Below are 7,023 nucleotides of genomic sequence, written 5' to 3'. Positions count from 1 at the left end.
CTCAATTAGTCCGGTTTCATAAAGTTGAACGAATAATAAAATGGATGATTTTTCATACTATTTCATTATTAAGTTTTATATATAAATATTCAGTAAATTAATTAATGTTTGATAATTATTGAAATTAAAAACCTGAAAATGAAATTCATGTCATATTAAATAATTATAAACAAATTGTAAATTTGAATCTATTCACTAGTTGAATTGTGAAACTTTTATTATAAATAAGTTATAATCATTTTATTATCTCTGCATATAAATAAGCAATAAATTTATTTGTGAATGAAATTTAGTAATTAACAGTTTTTATAATTAATCCATTAATTAATTCAAAATTACAGTTACAATTACAGTTTTTTTTCAGTTATTGAATAGTGATATTTTGAATAATCAGATTTTCTTATTATCTTTATTTTTCATAATCCCTTCTGTCGACTTTTTGTTAATGAAGTAAGTATTAATTGAATGAGTATTCTACAAATTTAAAAGTTTGGAGTAATAGTGATTTTATAAATTTTCCAATGTAATTTATTAAAAAAATGTATATACAAAATGCATAATTTTGAAATTTTGAAGAAAAGAAAAACATAATAATAACTAATAATTCTTAGATTTTACAGCACCTAAATGTGCTGAAATGTCTACAGAGAAAAAGGAAATATTAAAAAATATATATCTATGTTGTTTAATTTTATTCAATCTACATCTTAAGAATATAGTAAATAATATAACTCTCTGAATATAACACTTATCTGGTTATTGGTTTAAGTAATAAATATGGCTTTACCAGGCGGAAACACCTCGGGCTAGGAAAGATAACAAGCTTTGGCAATAAATACACTTGATTTTACATCCATTTCTGCATACAGAGACCATCGAAAAATTCCGTTGCGCAAATAATAAAAGCGCGCATATTCAATTACTCGAATTAACAACCAAAAAAGAAAGGAATGAACAAAAGGAATGAAATAAAAAGAAGGAAACGCCATCAGTGCGCGCAATGTTTGCTGAAAACGATAATCAATGTAATTATCCGGTGAATATAAATTCGTTTATTTAAATATTTAATTCGGCTTCCCAAATTGAGTGTGCACGTTCCCTGGTCCATTCTCATTAAGCCGCCCGTAAATATAAATTCAATTTAAATAAAGCAGAGTTTCCGAAAAACAATTACGATACGATCAGCTTCCATAGAATTGCAGCATCAATTCCATTTGAGCTTTCAGATTTTTGTTTGTTTTACTTTATTTATTTTTATTTTTGTTTTGTTTGCTTTTTGTTAATTGAGTTTTACCACTCTTTGCGAAACCGAACCGGTGCGTTGCGTTTGCGTTGCGCAATGAAGGCGCCGTTACGCAATCCGCTTTAATTAATCAAACGCAAAAGTCCAATTTATTATTAATCGTGCCGCGAACAGCGCTCGTTTCGGAAAATGTTAATCGAATTAATTAAGTCTCATACTGTATGCAATATTCCATGTTAGTCAGTGGGCTTGCAATTATTTATATATGGCATTCATAAATTTTGAGTTCGACCTGTTTGCGTTACAGATTTTTTGGGCTTCCTTATTGTCTTTGGGTTAAGTTTACACACGCATGTTTGTAAGAAACAATCAATTATGTCAAATTAATTTAAGTAATACCATGCTATTAATATCTAATAAAATAACATTTTCTTTTTGTGAAAATTTAAACTTTTATCTATTGAAGGGTTTTCCGCTCACATTTATCAAATTATTGCATAATTGATATTAAATCAAATGTTAACTTCAAAATACAGGTAAACTCACTCTAAATATGGGTTCATTTTACGCCGATTCGATTTGCGACCGATTTGCGACGTGTTTTGTAGGAACGGAACCCCGGCGTAAAACGACGTTTATCTGTAATTGGTATTAAGATCAAAATTGAAACCATAATTTAATAAAAATGAAAATAAAATAAACATAAACTAATAATTTCGCAATGTTGATGTAAATGAGTCATTAATTCAATTTTTGTATATTTTCTGTACATTTAATCTTAATTTTTTATTTATTTATATTTGAAACAAACATCAAAAGTATGAACTATTTAATTTCTATTTACACATGTCTTTTAAATCTGAATGAATATTAATAATATAGAAATATTGTTATTTTTGATACAATTTCTTACAAATACTAATGAGTTTATAATTTTAGTTATCAATAACGAAGATTAGTAAAAAATATAAAATATATACAAAAAGTATCAAATATTTTAGTATATTTTATTTTAATTACAATTAGTCTTTTGATTATAAAATAAATATTATAATAGCAAGAAAGTAAGAATATTAATAAATCATTAATCCATTTTTTGCATTATTTCTGTTTAAATGCATAAATGCACAAATGTATAAATGACATAGGAATTATAGAAAAATACAAAATAATCTTTAAATATGATGTGTATTTTAAGTCTTTTTTACATAATGTACTTATTTTGATAAATCTATTAATAATATATAAATATTGAAAAATTGTTGCATATTTCTTGAAAATGTTGATAGGTTTAACAATTTTAGTTATCAATAATAAATAGCAAAAAAATCTGCAATTTCTATTTATAATATTGAATATATTAAAATATTAATGATATATAACGCAAATAAATCCAATTATTACATTTATATCCATTTTTGCTTTATTTAGTTTAAATTTGTATCTAACAAATGTATTTTCATCAATTTTTTTTGTCGTGTAATTTTATTTACAATCTGTTCATCAATGTGAACATTGAGTAAATTTAAGATATCGGTTGACATTAAATGGATAATCTTTCCCGGTGGAAGATTTGATTTTTAATTTGTTTATGCTCTGTGATACCACTATTTCCTTTGACTGTGAATCTGAATCTGCTATGCTGAACCTCATTCATTTGACTGTCCATCTGTGATGAATTATGGCCCTATTTCTGCAAGCACCGAGAGGGCTCAGAAAGGGCCTGGCTTGACCAGGATTTGAACCTGTGACCACTAGCACGTGGATAGGGTGACTTAACCAGTTGCCCTTTTTTCATCAAATGTAGATTTTTTCTTTTATTATAAAATAATCTTTAATTTATTTTTTTAATGTGATGTGTAATTTTAAGTCCTTTTACATGAAAAACTTTTAAATTTCGGAACATCTATTAATAATAAACTAAAGGATTTCAGAAATTTTAGTTATCTTTAATAAATAGCAAAAATCTGCAATTTCTATTTATGTTTTCTTTTGTGAAATTGAATTTATTGAAAGGATAATGATATATATCGCAAATAAATCCAATTATTACATTTATATGCGAAGATCTCATCGAATGGTCGTGGGTAGTACGAGGAGGAACAATAAATTTAGATATCAAAATAAATTAATTAAAAATATAAATCACGAGGCGTTGCGTTAAATTGGATGAGATTAATATATTTCAATACATCGGTTCGACTTCTTGTTGCTTTTTAGAAACAATAGCTCGTTACTACCGGTACGGTATGCATGTGCGTGTATATATTTATGTATGTATACAAGGATGGAGACTCTCTTTCTCCTCTATAAATGCACCACACTGAACGTTGACGTCCAATTGATTTACAACTTTTCGCTTATTAACCGGTAAGGCACCGCTCGCCATATTTTAACTCCTTCTACAGCCGTGTTATTAAATATTATACAGATATTTTAATATTTCATCCACCTCGGGGCCGGACGCCTCCATCTCTCCTCGTCCCTTCCACCTCCATCCATCCAAAGGCGTACACACCGCTCGCACACACAGACACATTTCACCACCAAAAGGTGTCGACGTGTGATCCTTCCAGCTCAAGAACACTGTTATTAAACTTTTGTTCCTGGAAGGCGCCGCAACGTTACTCTATTATTTTTAACCCTTCAATGTACACAAGAGCAAAAAAAATATATATAGCCCAACGAGAGACAGCATCAAAAACCGATAGTTTTATTGTCAAGATGAAGAAAAAAGAACATAAGAAGGAGGTTACATACAATTTTTATCTGCTTTTTTTTTAGTTATGCTCGCATCCTTCTCAGGGTTTGCTTTGTTAATTATGAGAATTTGTGGTTTTACTGCGACCCGGTTTACTGGTGGGAATTAAAACGCAAAATAAAACAAAATCTTTTGAACCTATCGGTGAAGTCGGTAAAATGCGTAGATTGGAATCGTTCGGGGTTTTTATTTCTGCGTTTATTGGTTTTCGTTACAAAACCGAATTTCGATATTATCAGACGATTTTAATGTTTCTGTTTTAAAGGAAAATATCTACATTTTTGTGTTACTTACTGATTGTTATCCGTAGAAAATACAAATTCTTTGGTTTATAGTTGTATCATCAAACAAGTTTAAATTATTAAGATTTCACAGAAATATTGATTTATTTTATTTACCGTTTTCTCTTAGATTTAAGAAAGAGTTGATTTAGAAAATACATATGATATCTCTACGAAATTATCTATTTCGTATATTTTTTTTGACTTACGTGTGAAAATCGAAATTTTAGTAATAAACCCTTTGGCCAGCCTATTAATATATATTTTTTTTATTGTATGTTAAAATTTATTTATGTATAAATTGTACTTTTTTTTTCTCTTCTTCTTATGTATTGTTGTTTGGCCAATAAATTATTATTATTATTATTATTAGTAATAAACTTTGACACTTTGTTTTTGTACTATTAATTTGTTCTCATCAAACTTACGCTAAATCTAGTAACATTCGCACTTTAAGATTCAGTAGAAAATCAGTTTGAACTCAATCTTTACTAAACAATAATTTAATAAGCATTTATTGTAATTATCACAATTATCGAATTCGTTCAACAATGAACAAAGAAAATATTAAATCAATTTCAAAATTTATAGTATATTTGTATATTATAGGTGTTATATTATATTTATTTCAAAAACTGTATATTTTCAAAGCCTCCCCTAATATAAAGTAGGGGAAACTTTTTCATTTTTATTATTTTGAGGTCAAAAAATATATGCATTTCGATATATATATATATATATTCATTAGCATAGCATTCAAACATATTGAAGCAATTATTTGTAGAATCATTCGTTAAAATTACGACCATTTAAAATCCACCCCAAATGGAAACGCGTAATTGCGCAATTTAAGTGTGAAAGGGCGTAAAAATGCGTTTCCCTAAATAATGCGACGCATCTGCACGAAGCAATTGTAAAATTTCGAGTGTTACGTAAAACGGAGGAGGGCGACCGAACCATCATTGACATCCCCCGCGTTCTCACAAAACCATTCCCAAATACCCCCAAGGACCGAAATAGGGGAGCTGCAATTAAAATGCCGAAAAAACTTTGTGTTTGTTATGTAACGGTCCCAGATTGATGGACGCAATAATTCGATACATTTGTACACGCATAACAGAAAAAAAAGGAACAAGTGGAATTTTTTTACTTTATTTTCGAAAAGCTTGAATTTACAGGAGACATTTAATGGTATGGAATTCGAGAGATTTAAATTGAAGGTTGGAAGCGATTGTTAAAGAGCTGCTTCAGCTGCTTTCTCTGGGTCTGTGCAGGTTGTGTAGGTGTCGACAGTAATTTTTTGTCAATTAAAAAATGATTTCGCGGTATTATTTATTCGGAGTCCTTTTTGCTGGCTGATGTTTTGGGGCGATGCAAATAAGTTTAATCCTTGTATAGCGTGACGATGGTTTCGGTGCAGATCGGAACGCTCTCAGTTTCCTTCGGATTGGTTTGTATGGGATTGTGTGTACGAGTCTAAATGTATTTCTGCGTGTGTGTTTGTGCATGTGTATATGAATTAATAAACCGGCGATAAATAATTTATTTTGTTTTTCGAACGGGCCGGGAGATGGTGTATCTGTTTGGAGGCAGTGATTTACAGGGCGACCGACTGATTATCGCGAACACGCCTCCGCCGCCTCAGGCGCCGCCAACCGCTAAAACAAACATCACTGTTCTTACTTGTTACTGTTAATATATCTCTCGTACCTTACTCTCCACGAACGTCGTGTCCTTTGCCTCCAGTCACACACCAAACGCACACACAAACACAAAACATATACACAAATACAGACATAAATCCAAATAAGACCAGCACGAAAAACGAAACCCCACCAACGGAACATAATGGATTCCCTTTTGCATCCATTTCTTATACATATAAATATATTTGCTCCTTTTTCTCTTCTTTTCTTCTTCTTCGTTCCTTCTTGCGACCAACTTAATTCGGCATCGTTTGCTCATACCCTCTCGCGTTATGGCCATTAAATTATATGTTCCGAACGGATGAAATGGATTGTGCGGGAAATTAATTTCGCGCACTATCGCGATCACAGCGAAACCTCTAATTATACTATACACATTGACGGTTCAATCCAAACCATGTGCACTATTCAAACCGAAAACACCAAATATCTATTATATCTAAACTTTAAGTATACTTTGCTTTGAGCTATATTAAATAACAAAAACAACAAATTGTATACAGATTAAATATTGGCAAATTAAAAATGTCATCTTTTTTTATTGTTCAATATCTCATATATACTTCTTAGACTTTAATATTGAAAATAGTTATTTTACCTTTTGAATTTTATAGGAATTATTTTATTTGTTTTTATTTACTTTAGTAATATAATTACTAATGCTGATTATTAATGAAATAAAATATTTTTCAATAAGCAATGTAAACTAGAATATTTTACAGTCACGTAAAAAATTACTTAATAATTATTCCAATATTTGTATTTAAACCTGTGAAACTTTTGTTGAAGAGAGACAATTGATTATCAACTATAAATCTATTAGTCCTTAGTCCTTTTATTTGTAATTAGACAAATGCAACCATCACAACTGTATTGCATTTGAAGTTGCGTGCATTTGTTTTTTTTTGACAAAGTTTCTCTAATTATTTAATAAAATGTAGTTTATTTAATGTTTTTAATACTTATTAAAAATGTATTTTAGTTATTTTAAATATTAAACTGAAATGAAAACTTTACATTATTTGTTTTCTC

This window comes from Nicrophorus vespilloides, unplaced genomic scaffold (genome assembly GCF_001412225.1).
Source record: "Nicrophorus vespilloides isolate i.1.1-1 unplaced genomic scaffold, Nicve_v1.0, whole genome shotgun sequence".
In the NCBI taxonomy this organism is placed as follows: domain Eukaryota; kingdom Metazoa; phylum Arthropoda; class Insecta; order Coleoptera; family Silphidae; genus Nicrophorus; species Nicrophorus vespilloides.
The sequence above is the reverse complement of the archived record's forward strand: the minus strand, read 5'-3'. Positions refer to the sequence as shown.